The 14,962-nt window shown below is 32.6% G+C and overlaps 1 non-coding gene across 1 annotated transcript; it reads right to left on the reverse strand.

Moving 5' to 3' along the window:
• Nucleotides 1-3,455: 3,455 nt before the first annotated feature.
• On the reverse strand, nucleotides 3,456-3,528 carry Trnaf-gaa. The gene has a single exon. It is a non-coding gene; the product is annotated as a tRNA-Phe (tRNA).
• Between the last annotated feature and the right edge of the window lie 11,434 nt (nucleotides 3,529-14,962).

Here is a 14,962-nt window from a genome sequence, read left to right on the forward strand (position 1 = left end):
AATTTAAGTGATAAAATTGTTGTTTTGTAACTTTTTCTAAATTGTAACTTTAGAGTAAGAAATATGATATATTGATTGCAGTAACAAAGTCCATTTTTACTTTCCGGCTGTTAAGTATACATAACGAGGGAAAGTATTGAAATTGTATCAAATTTGACTCTTTTACATCTCCACGTTTTGAGACACCCTGAACTCAACAAGGTCAAAAACAAAGTGCAAAAATATTCCGTGGATATGTACTGTATGTACTGTACTGTACCTGTGTGTGTGTCGTCGTCTATTTCGCTTAATTAATCTCAGAATTTGGTGACGATTAAGAAATAAAATTTGGCATAGTGGCATAAAAATTTAATAGCATTGATGCTATTAAATTTTTATGGTGAAAGGTCGAAAGGGTGGGGAGATAGAGGTGGTCATGTGTCGTATCTCGAGAGGGGTAGGACTTGATGAAGATTTTATTCCTTATTAACATTTACACATATACAGTCGACCCCCTATAACACGGGTTCCTATAGTTCGGATTCCTATATCACGGCGAAAAAATTGCGACAGTATTCGTACAAACATGCTAAAAAAAACTCCTATAATTCGGTAAAACGTCATCGCCGACTCGTGACAGGATTGGTCGAATCTAGACCAATAGCGGATATTGTACAAACCGTTAAGTTTAAACGAGCAGCGGACCTACTAAAAACCATTTATTATTTAACATCCATAAAAATTATGTTTATATTAATTAATGATGTCTCCAAAGTTCAGCGAATTTTTTCGCAAAAGAAATAATTTATCAGGAAGCACGCGAGCGCCATTCGATGACAAGCTCCACTACGAAAACAAGCTTAAGCAATAGCGCGGTCAAACGGTGCACACTCGGTAAGTAACCTTACAATTTTTTGTTTATAGCATAGTTTATATGGATTATTCCCAAAAAATTATATGTATTTTGGAAATGTTGAGTCGAATTAGACTAGAATCGATTAATTTTATGGAAGAATACTTTCGAACAGCCGTAGTCCGTAAACTGCATAAGTGCCGGGCTGTGATTGGCTGGACTCGTAGAAAATGGATTCATAAAAACCGGAACGTATCTACCGTGTTATAGGGGGGTCGACTGTATACTGTATATATAAAACTCACCCTACCCTCAAAATAAAGCTTTTCGCCATTTTATAGTAATTAAAATTATAAAAAGTTTTTTATAACAAAATCTGATAACATAGCGCCAACACAATTTTATTTTTGCTTTTAATAATGTAAAAGTTTTTTTAAAGTAAAAACTCACAACAGCCGAGAAAGTTACACAATTCTCGTTGCTAGATTTTTTAAATTAACAACAAATCTTAATTACACGCATTTTAATATTAATATTTAACATCTCTCTCATAATCACAAATCTATCGTAAACTTAATATTTGTGCAAATTCTACAATTATTTAATATAATATTTAAAATATCTAAAGCTTATTTGTTAGTCGAAAACATTCATATTTAGCCTTAAGCCGGATTTAGTCTTGCCATCTAGCGTAATGAAATTATGTCAATTTGACGTCATAATCTTCTTCGCGAAACTATGCGAACAAGTTGAAATGACGATTATGGATGACTTAGTAAGGATGATATATTCTAACGAAGAGCAAACAATATGATAACATTTCCGATTTGAAAACTGCAATAGTAAAATAGAAAAACATTTATATTAAGTTCCGAGCAATTTTGAAAATAGAAATGTCACTTAACACTGTTATATGAGAGTTGTAATTGTCTGTTTATGCATTACTGGGCTGCAGTTTGAAATACTTGTACACCTATAAATTCCCACTGTCTTTCTTAATCTCGAGAACAAAGTTAGATAGATGAAGGTAGAGAAAATATATAGAAACCTTAGGGACAGGGACTCCCCATTAACTACATAAGAACTTCCGACACAAAGCAGAAGTCACGTTATTTCAATTCAAAAATTTTTCCCTAAAAGGAGTTAGATGACCGATACGATTGCATTACTAACGAGAAAGTATGACGTACAGAAGCAAAATACTACCGCACTAATTTGAGGTGGAGAGGATATATTTTAAATAAAATAAATTAAAAATATGATTTAAAATTACAACCCGACATTGTGTCGATGTCACAATAAATAATTGCTTGTTATTATTATTTTATACTTTATCACTTTTAAAAATAGAGTATTTTTTAAATAGGAAACGTGTATTGGTATTTATAGCGTGCCACGTCGGCGTGCACCGCTGATAATTCTTTATAGGTGTACTGTACTGTACAGTACATGTCTGGCAAGTATATTAGCTGATGCCTTAGCTATTCTCAGACCATTCATTTGATTTATTTTTATTCTACAAAGAATATTGACACTTCCTTTTCTAGAAAATTGTGTTTTTTTTAAACAAAGAATTAAGTTTGCATTTTAAGATGTTAAACACGATCAAGTAAATTTAACATTTGACTATATTTCACGACTTATTTGAAAGTGTGTACCAACAATTAATTACTCTCTTTCTACTTTATCCGACAGCCAGAAGAAGTTTAATTAGAAGTTTTGGAAGAATTGTTTGTATGATTAATGTCTTTCGATGCGAAATAGGTTTTGTATGGCATTTGGTGTGCAAAGCTAGAAGTATTTTGGTGTTTTATTGAAAAATTGAATAAAAGTTAAAATTTGTGGGAATAATTTAAATTTATTAAATTTTTCTAAGTAAGTTAGTTATAATTGTCTCTCCTCTAGTTTATTAACTAAAACTGAAATATTTTGTTTAAATACATCTTATTATCAATACATTGATGGTTTATTGCAGTGTCTCTCAATCTTTTTAAGCTCAAGAACCAGTAAAATGTCCGAAAAATTTTAATTGGAAAAAAAATTATTAAAAGCGAGTAATCGGTAAACAAAGTTAAAACTTTGTTAATTTAAGTATGCCACCGGACCACCTGATCCATTTTATTGGTTTTTATCATTTTATTGGTTTTTAATGATAAAAATGCTAGTCTGAATGAGGCGGCTGGGACCTTGTCAGAGCTGTAGACCATGCCCATAGGAGTAAAAACGTCAAAGGAACCGATAGTCTACATGTGGCATGTAGACCTCCGAAACGCTATATCTCTCAAAGGGTAGACTATAGGTTCCTTTGATGTTTCTACTCCTATGGGCATGGTCTACAGTAAAGAGGTTTACAGATGCTTCCGGTCTGGTGCGTGCTGAAACGGGATTTATAGTGAAGTTTAGCAAGATTGAATGTCAATCTGACGAGATCACAATACAGGACGAAAGTTCACGACGTCTGCTTAGAATGGCTGCAACTATACAAGCAATCCAACATTCTCTCTTCGGCTGAAACAAAAATAAAAAGCACATGCACGTTGTCACCGCTTAACGCGAAACTGATCATTCCCGCTGTCCGCGGTGTTTTCCGACTTTGTTTAGCGCAAAAAGAAATTGAACCGATTGCCGAAACTCGGAATAGAACCAAGGACCTTTAGATCTTCAGTCTAACGCTCTTCCAGCTGAGCTATTTCGGCGCTTTTGTATATCATTCCAACTTCTTTTACAATCGTCGTAAAAAATGATTGTCAATCCCAACGGCAAGCAAGCCACCATCTGTTTCTATATTATATTGCGAAGTACGAATAAGAAACATCATAATCGTCTGCACGTTCTGAAAGGCTTATTTCTGTATTTGAAGAGACGCGTTTTCATTCGACGGCCTTTTAATTTCCGTTTTCTCTAAGCTTATAAAAGTGTTACCGTAGTACAGTATATACATACTGAAGACTCTACAGCTCTGACAAAATCACAAACGCCTCATTAGAGCAAAATTTAATCCTTCTTAAGGAACTGGAACCAATCTTCCATTTTACGTTCCTGGCTGTTAAAACATACCGTGGGTCGTAATAACATAATATTGTAATTGTGTCATATTTGTGTATAAATATATATAGTATGTGTGTGTGTGTGTGTGTAAAATAAAATTTTCCGAAATTATTTTAGAATATTTATTTATTCTAGAATTTTTTAAAACATTATTTTAGAATAAATGATAGTACTTGGCATATATAAATTTCATTTTNTCCTTTTGTTTGCTGGAATCAGCGGTGAGTCGCCATGACAGCCGCCGCCGTTCGCTCGCGTCATCACGTGACACGTCGTCTCCAAAGCGGTCCGGTTTCTAGGCTAAAACAGGAAGAGCCGCCATGACAGTCTACGACTCTGGACATTAACCGAAAAGTTTGTCAATGGAGTGTAGAAATAAGAAAAATAAATCACTTCCCAAATCGCATGGCGTGTGTGAGACGCCCGGTGACAGTTTTTTTACCAGCATTTTTTCCGAAATTTTTTAACATATTCAAGTTTTCTAATTTTTTGGAATTGCGAAAAATGCAATAAATAACATATTTAAAAAACAACACACACATGTAACTCTCGTATGTTGCCACGTACGCTTCTTCTTCTTCTTCTTCTTCTTCTTCTTCTTCTACAATGTTCATATGGAGATTTTAGGTCTTCACAGGCTCTTTCTCCGAAAAACCTACTCCTCCACGTACGCTATCAAGGTCTTAGATTTATAAGGTTGCCTCATACCAAGGTCTTAGATTTATCTAAGACCTTGCTGTATCCCTAGGTTTTACTTCGTACTATATTTAAATTAGTTCTTAGCCAAAGTTTATAATAAATTACTTTTTGTTGAATATCTTATATTATTATTATTAACTAAATACTACAAAGAAAAAGAAATAAAGGAGGTAAAATATTTTACATTTGACTGGCAACACTATTTTGATTTCTTTGTTTGCGCACGTGTAGAAGATTTTGGCGGTTGCTGTCAACATTTCGCGAATACAGGTTACAAATTGGTGTATGCGGTAAACAAATATCTCAATCGATAATACAGGAGTCGGAATAGTCGCTTTTGAACCCGGTCTGTCAATCAGGTAAAATTTGCATAAGTTTTATTATGATCAAAATGACTTTGTAATGTCTCCTGTTTATATTTTCAAAGTTTTTAGGCTTAGCAAAATAATAACGTAAATATACTTATTAAGCGGATAAATGTGAGAATGACGATACTGGTGCATACGTTGGAAGATTAAAATGCAATTGTGAGTTATAAAAATGATTCGAGAGTCGATACGATATGTTTATACTCTTCGAATTAAATGGCGTGGGAGAGGCATTAAGCCGGCGCCATTTTCCGAATGCAGAATTAATGCGTACGGATAAAACTTAAATATTGTATCTTGTATGTAATTCTAACCGGTTTTTATTCGTTAATTACGTTAGTAAATTGTTTACGCGTGCAAATATTCTTTAATTATTGTCATCGAATTCGTAATTTATTATAACTACAAAACGTCTGTCTAAAATGTCTTAAGAAAGCTAAACAGGGATTTTTGATTTTCGGTTGTAAATACATTTAACATAAAAATTTTATTACAATTTTAATAATGGGAATTAGTTAGTTTAGTTGGATTTTTGAGATATATATATATATATAATATATAAATTTAATTGAAGGATTGCATCCCAAAACTTGTTTGGTCCAGAAAAGGAAATTTTATGGGAAAGTGAAAGAAACTGCTACTCAAATATGGTTTGGAGTGGTGGTCTGATTTTTGTGCCAAATATGCTGGAAGAGAAAACGTAGCGCTTGTGGTTTTTTCAAATTTTTCGGGAAAAAAATCGGAAACTCCTAAAACTCAGTGAGACATGAGACTTGTCGAGTTTTGAAAAGTACCGGTTCTTTACATTTTATGATCTATTTAATGTGTTTTCAAATACTCGACGGCAGAGCGTTACAAATTTTCTTACGTAGAATATTGTCACAGAAATCCTTTGCGCACTCAGATATTACAAAAAACTGGAGCAGTTTGCTAATATATTTTTTCTTTTTATGTGATACATGATTTTCCTTTCCTGGAGGAACTGCTTGGGAAAATGGAAGAAACTTTTTTCACCATGTGTGGGATTAACACCTGTGTACCATCCCAGTTGTATAAAGAACTGACATAAATTTACATTTCTTGCATGCTTTATAAATCATGACATCTCTGTTTGGTGAATTTGAATTTAAATGAATTTAAAATGAAATTTTTGACAACTGAAGCACCCACAAATCTTCTTTGATTAGCTATCTTTGCAGTGTATTTACACTCCATCAGTCCCGGCAAGAAATAGAAGTTGAACTTAAAATCTTGCTTGATTCACAATCATGAGGACTGAATGAGATTTGAGAATCTCCTCACATGAGGGTCTGAGTTTGTGATATGCATGATGTGTGGTCTGACTGGCTTCACTGTAGATTTTGGGTGAATATCAATGGCACTGAACAATATTTCAAATGCACCATTCATACCTGTGGAGAGACTCGCATGGGGAGGAAAATGCAATAATTTTCTTGTTAATGGTTGAAGCTGGACCAAACTTGTTTGGGAATACAACCCTTCAATTAGATTTCTTGGGTTCATGCATGTAAATTGTATCCCAGTTAAATAAATAACAGTATTATAAATAATAGTTAAATACCTTTATTTTACTAAAAAAAACTTAATCAATCTAAATAAGTTAATTAGTTTTAAGTTTGTAGTGAACTGTTTTGAACTGTAATTACTTTCCTGGCTGTTATATATAACAGGGAAAGTATGGTGATCTCTCAAAAAATCTCCCTTTCAATAATTTTACATTTTTGGACTCAGGATACCTTGAAATGTTGAGAAATGCAAAAAAAAAAACTTGGGTGTTTTTTCTTTTTGTCAAAAATGTCTAAAATTTTGCAGAGAGGTTTATTTGTTTGGGCAATTCATGGTATTAAATTTTGGTGGTTAAAAGTCGAAGAGGTGGGGAGATAAAGGGGGTCATGTGTATCTCCTGTAGGGTCAGATTTACTAATGATTTTACTTGTTATTAGCATTTATAATTTTTTTATAAAACCCATCCCTAATCTGAAAACTAAACTTTTGCCATTTTATAATAGTTAAAAATATAAAAAGTTTTTTTTAAAATAAAATATGATAACAGATGGTGCTCGAAAGCTAAGCAACTCATTACTGGAATTTTTTTTGTTGTTAATTAGTATTTGAATGAAGTTTTTCATGTATTACTTTTATTTTTTTAATATCAAAATAGTAATCAGCATTTATAGGTAAAGTAAATGATAAGAAAAATAATTTATATATATATAAATTATTTTTCTTATCATTATTATTCTTATATATATACAGTAAGACCTCACTTAACTCTGATTTGACATAACATGGTCTGCTCAAATTATCATGGCATTTCATTGATTTGTTTATAATACGATTATTTGTGAACGCAAACCAATTGGCAAAAAGTGGCAATTTGTCATAGCCTAAATCTATGGTGCAATTTTGGAAAAATATATCATCACGGAACCATAGGCAATATTGACTTCATGTTGCAAGAATTAGCTGATGAATGCATGAACAGTGTGGAAGAAGTTTTGGCTGTAGGTATCCAAGAATTCTCAACAAGAAGAGCCTATTGCTGTATCGTTGAGTTGACCAAATTGTTAGCCTAATCGATACAGCAGGACTAGATGTAGATGAGCAGGATATTGAGGAGTTACTGCAGTTTTCTGGTGAGAGCCTTACCAACAATGACCTTCAAGAACAGGAAAATAGAGATTCTGAAAACGAAGAACCCAAAGAATTTCTCTACAGATTTCCTTAGTAAAAGTTTAGTAACGATAACCAAAATTGTTGATCAAATTTTAGCAAATGATCCAGATTTTGAAAGAAATGCAAAAGCAAAATGAGGCATTTTGGATGCAATCTTCTGCTACCAACATTTGCTTAAGGAATGAAAGAAAAAGCAACAAATGAAACTGCACGACTTTATCACAAACAACAAGAATTTCAGAAAAGCCAGGACCTTCATCACAAAAAATGAACTTTACATTTCTGTGTGCATATGTTTGTGTTATTTAGCATATACAGTGTGATTCAAATGTCACAATTTTAAAAAATGAATAACTCACAAACTATTTACAGTATGATGCAATTTTCACAGAAATGCTTAGAAGGAAGTGGGATTTTTTAGGTGTAATAAAAATTTTAGTATCAAAATAGTTACATTTCTTGCCATAGATGGTGCTGTAGCATTTGTAAATTTATTAAAATAAGAATAAAAACATAAAAATTGCACTTAGTGTAAGCTCTAGTAACAACTACACAGATTACGTAATCTTATCAAATGTCATCTATGGCAAGAAATGTAACTATTTTGGTACTAAAATTTTTATTACACACAAAAAAATTCCACTTCTTTCTAAGCATTTCTGTGAAAACTGCATCATCTTACTGTAAATAGTTTGTGAGTTATTAATTTCTTTAAAATTTCTGTGACTTTTGAATCACCCTGTACTATTATGCAAATTAATATAAAAATAACTTAAAATTAAAGTAAAATCTGTTTATTTTTGGTTGCATGTTCCCATTTTCCTATTTACTCTACGTTAAAATAATCTCGTTTAACGCTGTTTCGTTTAGCGCTTTGTCATCTAGGAACACATCCCGCACATTAAGCGGGGTCTTACTGTGTATATACACTAAAATATAATTATCTTTAGTCTTCAAATAATGTAAGATTTGAATTTTGTTTTTATATTAAATATATTTTATCTAGCTATATTTTAAAACATTTTGGTTTTTAACTTGGAAAAGTTTGGATTAGGTAACAAAGCAAAGTAATTTTTATTTAGTTCAAATTAGTTTTTCATATTTACATTTAGGATAAAAATAAGCAATATTATAGTTGGGTTTTTGTATTTAACATCAACTTTCTCCATTCTTGTTTTTGGCCATATGCCAGTGTTAAGGGAGGGCATGTATGTTGGCTCAGTCAGTCCTGATCCTGTGCATGCAACCACTTCCTCTCACTGACATTATCTTCATCTGACAAACTTTATCCCAAGTGCATTTTTCAAAGGACCAAAAAAGGTAAATCACGACTGTGCAGTGGATATGGCAATATTATAAAACTCAGTTTTGTGATTGCCTCACAAGTCTTCCAGACTTGTGTGGCCTCACATTGTCATGTTGAAAGAACACAGGTCCTTCTCATGTCTGACACATTGGTAATCCATCTTTAGCCTTTTCAGCATGGCAACATAAGCCTCTGATTTAATAATAGATCCTTTAGGCATGACATCCATCAAAATGACACCATGAACTGAACACTATTATGTCTCAAAACCTTTCTTGCTGATGGAATGACTGTTTCCCCCATTCTGAGTTGAATATGAATGGTGTCATTCCAGCAATTGTCAGTTTGTTTCAGTTCAAAGTGGTGTACTCATGTATAATCTCCAATGATGATGTGAGCCAAGAACTCATTGCCACCATACTTGTAGCACTGCAAGAGTTTGATGCAGTGGTTTTCCTTGCTGTTTTGAGATCCATCATGAACACCCTTTGGCATACCTAAGTTCACAAATGATTTGATGAATACTCCTGGCACTAATGCAGAAGTATTCTTCCAGCTGTTGGACTGTAACGTGTCATTCCTTCCAAATCATTTTCATCAACTCACTGCATCATGGCAGCTGTGGCGGTATGACCACTTCACACAAAACTGCAGAGATCTGCCATTCCTCCTATTGTTGACTTCATGTGTTTCGCCCAATGACTGACAGTACTTTGGTTGACATCTGCAGTACCATAAACACTACATAATCACTTATGAATGTTTCCAACAGTTTCTCCTTCAATGATGAGGAATTCTATCACTGCATGCTGCTTGAAACATGCATCACTGACATTTGCCATTTTTCAACAAATGCAACATTGTTGAAATTGTTGTTGGCAGAACTTGAAATTTTTCATGTTAGCAAATGCTTCCAGGTGCAACTCCTCAAAAACAAAGCCATGTTGCAATCTTTATTTCCCAGATATAAATTATGAAGTATTACTTTTTTGAACAACCTTGTAACGAGGCTCATTTGTGTAATGTATTTGAATAGTGTTGATTTTGCTTTTATGTTGTTGATATGTAATTCAAGTTTTAAAAAACATTAGTTTTGTTTTATAACAAATTTCTCTGAAATTAATTATTGAAAAATTATATTCTCTGTTTAATTTATATTAATTTTACAATAAATGCTAACAGAACTACTAGTATTTAAACTGTGTGAGTCATATTTTGCATTTAAATCATGCAATACAGGGTTTGACCTATAAGTATCCAGACTGAAATCATAAAAAAATTTTTGAAGATATATTTACAGTGAGCTAATAATCTTCAAAATATGACCCTCCTGTGTCATTACACCTCTGCCAATGCTTTTTCCAGTGTTCATATGCTTCCTAGAGAGCAGCAACCGCAAGGCTGTTCAGGCACCCCATTGAAGCCACTTGGACAACCTCAATCGTCCCAAAACGATGTCCTTTCAGGCTCCTTTGATATGAAAGAACAAAAAAGTTGGAGGGAGCCACACTGGACTGTAGGGTGCCAATCATCCTACAGACAGTGTTGACACGTTGGTTGTGTTTGGCCAGTGCTTCCCTCACAATTAGTGTTCATTGTCTTGATGGAGCATTCAGCTTTCGGTGATCTCCTTTTGGACACAGTGGATCCTAATCCTGAAAATTTCTTGCACTTTGGCCACATTTTCATCAGTTTAGGTTACTGTCAGACGTCCAGCATGTTCATCTTCAATGTCTGCTGCCCATCTTTGAATTTTTTATGCCACTCAAAAACACACATTTTGGACATGGATTCATCCTTGTAAGCCTCATGGATCATATCCAAAGTCTCAGTAGCAGATTTGTTCAATTAAGCACAAAATTTGATGGCAAAATGCTCTCAATGGTGCTGCATCTTGACTCTCAACACGACTTTCACTTCAGGCGTGACCTACACACTTCAAAGGCTCACAGACAACTGTAGCATATGTGACAATCACTGCCACCGATCCTGCTTATAGAAACCATCCTTAGCCCATTAAGAGGAAAAAGTCAGTCCAGATACTTATGGACAAACCATGTATATTCAATAATTCTCTGAGAAGTATGAATAAATATAATTTATTTATTTATTAATATAGAGAAAATACTTTGTTAATTCAATTAGAAACTTCAGACTAGGAGGCATTAAAGAGAATTAAAAGGAATACTTTAATTTTGCAAGCGCTTTCAATGTAAATATATACGTCGTCCTCAGGCAATTTAAAATCGAAAAGTGCTCTCTTCTCTTTTTGATTTTGAATTGCCTGAGGACGACGTATATATTTACGTTGAAAGCACTTGCAAGATTAAAATATTCCTTTTAATTCTCTTTAACGCTTCCTAGTCTGAAGTTTTTAATTGAATTAACACAACTATTGGCATGACATCCAATCCAAGTACAGTGGAACCTCGGTGTACAACCTTAATCCATTCCCGATGTTTGGACTCATACCAAATTGGACGTATACCAAACCAATCTTTCCCATAAGAAGTAATGTAAAAATGATTAATTCGTTCTTGTGTAAAAAAAATGGCTGGATTTAAACACCTCGCTTTCCTGGCTAGTTCCTGCTTGATTTTTCGTGAGATCAGCGTGTATCTTTTTAGCTTTCTCGCAAATAATTGCTTTCGATACACTGTCTCCAGCACTGTTTTTCAGTTATCCAAAGCAAAAGCAATTTCTCGACATGATCTAATGTCTTTGATCTCTGTTTAGAAATTGATTTAACCTCTTTCGCAACGTTAGCAGATTTAATAATGTCTTTATTTTTCACGATTGTCCATATCGTCGTTCTCGGAATACGGTAAACAACAGTTAAAATCTCGAACACGCGTGCCACCTTCGTATTTCTCAACAATTTCTTTCATCAGTTCCATTGTAATTCTAGTCATTTTTTTAGTTTTCTGTCGCTTTTCATTTGCCTTTTTGCGATTTGTGATTAATAAAAATAATAAAATTTTACTTACGAATTAAAATCAGAAGAAATTTAACAAAGTTATAAACTGTTGCACCGCGAACATCTAGTCTGGTCTAGTACACCAACAGTGCTACTTGTTCATTGATGGCGCATATAATTGAATTATGTCGTATACCAAGCAAAATTTGTTTTGTCCAAACAGGACGTATTCTAAAGCAGACGTATACTGAGGTACCACTGTATTTAATATACCTAACAGAAAATACTTTGCTTATTCATTAATTGTTATTTAATTCATAAAAAATGCCTGGTTAATATTTTATCATTATCAATTTATTTGAATAAGTTATGTATATATTCTTAGTGTTTTTTATAAAGAGCATTCATTATTCATATTTTTTTTACTTGCCAACTTTTAAGATCTATAGGTACTTGTAATTTTATGATAATGATTGAGAGAAATCAATCTCTTATTGGTAAGTTGGTATAAATTTTTAAAAGCCCTGATTATTTTGATATGTTATTTTCAGAGTATAATCAATGCTGATTTGTGTAAATGAAGAATAAACATTTTATCAGATATTTTTTTTAAAAGAAGATAAAAATAGTAAAAACACAGTTATACACTTATCTTCTGTTAAAACATTATAACTGTTTTAAGTGAATATATCTCTATCAAAGAATTATTATATATTTAATGGTTTTATAGAAATCATTTATAGATAGTTATTTGATCAATGTTATTGCTTGACTATATAAATTTGTGTTATTAAATTGAAAAAATGTTTAAAATATATGTATATGTAAGTAAATTTCACAAATCCTTCTGGTGCATTGTTTGGTAAAGTAGCTTTAATACAGCTGGATAAGCAAGCCAATGACATCAGAGTTTTCAGTTTAGTGGAAAATTTGTTAAAATCTAGCTTTCCTGTAGCATTGCCCTATTAAGTTTTATTCTCCACCTGACAGGAATATTAGCAGGAATTTTTTTCTTCCCTTCAATGGATGGAGAAGGTACTTAGTGTTTGTCTTTTCAATTTCTGTTAAAGAATACTGATTTTTTCATAATTCATATTTCTGTTTGGAGAGGAATTCATCAGAAGTCAATATATGAAAAAGATTGAGAACCCCTAATCTAGATTTTCAAAAATTAGCTGGATAGTGGATTGTTGAAAGTGTCTCAGTAAATTCAAACATCAGTATATTCAGTTATGAATTAATCTAGTTAAGAAGTGTTCTAATAAAATAGTTTTGTATTAAATTGAATTAAAATTAATTCTACATATAGTATTTATGAAATTTTATTATAATGATCATCTAAAGTTTTATTACAGATAATTAATTTTGAAAGTAATTTTGCTTGAAAAAAATTGTGAAACGTTATATTCTTGAATCAATATATTCACTGAGAAAGATAATTTGATTTTGTATAATTTTTATTATGATTATATTAATATATCACTATTTTCAAATAAAATTATTGATTATTTTTTCTTTTAAAAATCAATTTTTCAAAAAAATATTTCATCAAATTGATGAAACTTCATGGGTTAATTCTACAGAAATAACCACTGTTTTTTTGCCTGGACCTTAAAAATGGTCTAAAAATGCCTTAGGGGACAAAACATCAACACTGGGCAGATGTAGGTCTAAACTTAAAACAGAAATGTAAAAAACCTGAAGAGGGGTGCAAGTTATATGAAAATATTGCACCCGAAATGCATAGTAAATAAGTAAATAAAGAATACGAAGATAAACTTTTGTCTCTGATTAAATGTGGTCCAGGCAAAATAACAGTGGTTATTTCTGTAGAATTAACCCATGAAGTTTCATCAATTTGAGGAAATATTTTTTTGAAAAATTGATTTTTAAAAGGAATATAAAGAAAACAGCACCATGGACATATACTTATCTATTACTTATAGCAGAAAATTATTGATATTTATTATAAATAAATAATATATTACACAAAATCTAGAATTTCAGATAAAAAATTNAGTTGAAAATTCCGATCAGGAGGAAGATTTTTAAATAGTTAATGCTCGGAAAATAGGATGTGATGTGTTTAAATTAAATATTTAGTCATACTTCAACTTCGATATATGTTTTATAAAATTATCTAAATACTATATATATAATTACTTGTCCTGACTGACTGACTGAGTCGCTGATTCATCATCGCCCAGAGCAAACCGCTGAACCTAAACAGGTGAAATATTGTACACAGTTAGGGTACGTCATGGCAACGCACACTAAGAAGAAATTTGTCGAAATTCTCCCGCGGTGGAGAGAGAGAGAGCATTTCATTTCAGACATTGTGATAAATATTCTTATATATTTCGATTTTTTAACCAAATGTTCGAACCGTTTTAAATTCGAATTTGTTAGTTGCTATTGATAGATTTTTTTTAAATAAAAAACAGTTACATTTCATGAAACGAACGATCTTCTTCTCAGTTTGAATATAGAAAGATCTATATTTGATTGTTTCGTGTAAAATACATACACAATATTTTCTATCGGTCAGGTGAATTCATAAAATTTGCTTATTTAATATACTAATTAACGTTTACGTAACTAAACCATAACACTCATATATATATAACCAACGTTCGATGACGTCAGGTAAGCGCTCTTAAAATGGCGTCGGATAAACGAATTATTACGAAATTCAGTAAAAATTGCACTGTCGGTCAATCGGAAACTTGGTCCGAAATTACTGGACGAACCAGAGGAATGATTTGTTCTAGTTTTGGGGGTGGCGACGTTCGATTATAGAAAATCTCGCTTCCAACCCCTTGTGGAGAATGGAAACCGAAGACAGAGGGTGATAGGGAGTCTCTCGATCCCAATCCGTCGTCATTCCGGGGATAGAAACGTAAAAAATGCAGATATTTAGCCTTAAAATTCAAAAAGAATCCATGACGTCAATCGCATTGGAATTCGTTACGCGCTTTTCTAATCTCCATAGAAACGGCAACAATTGCTGTTTCTATTGTTGCAACACGATTTTGCGTCACTTTGCACGTTTTTCGCTTGCTGTGAGGACGTGTGCGCTCTTTGCTCCTGTTTTC

Source organism: Centruroides sculpturatus, unplaced genomic scaffold, assembly GCF_000671375.1.
Source record: "Centruroides sculpturatus isolate CEXI.00-Female unplaced genomic scaffold, Cexi_2.0 scaffold497, whole genome shotgun sequence".
Taxonomy (NCBI): Eukaryota; Metazoa; Arthropoda; class Arachnida; order Scorpiones; family Buthidae; genus Centruroides; species Centruroides sculpturatus.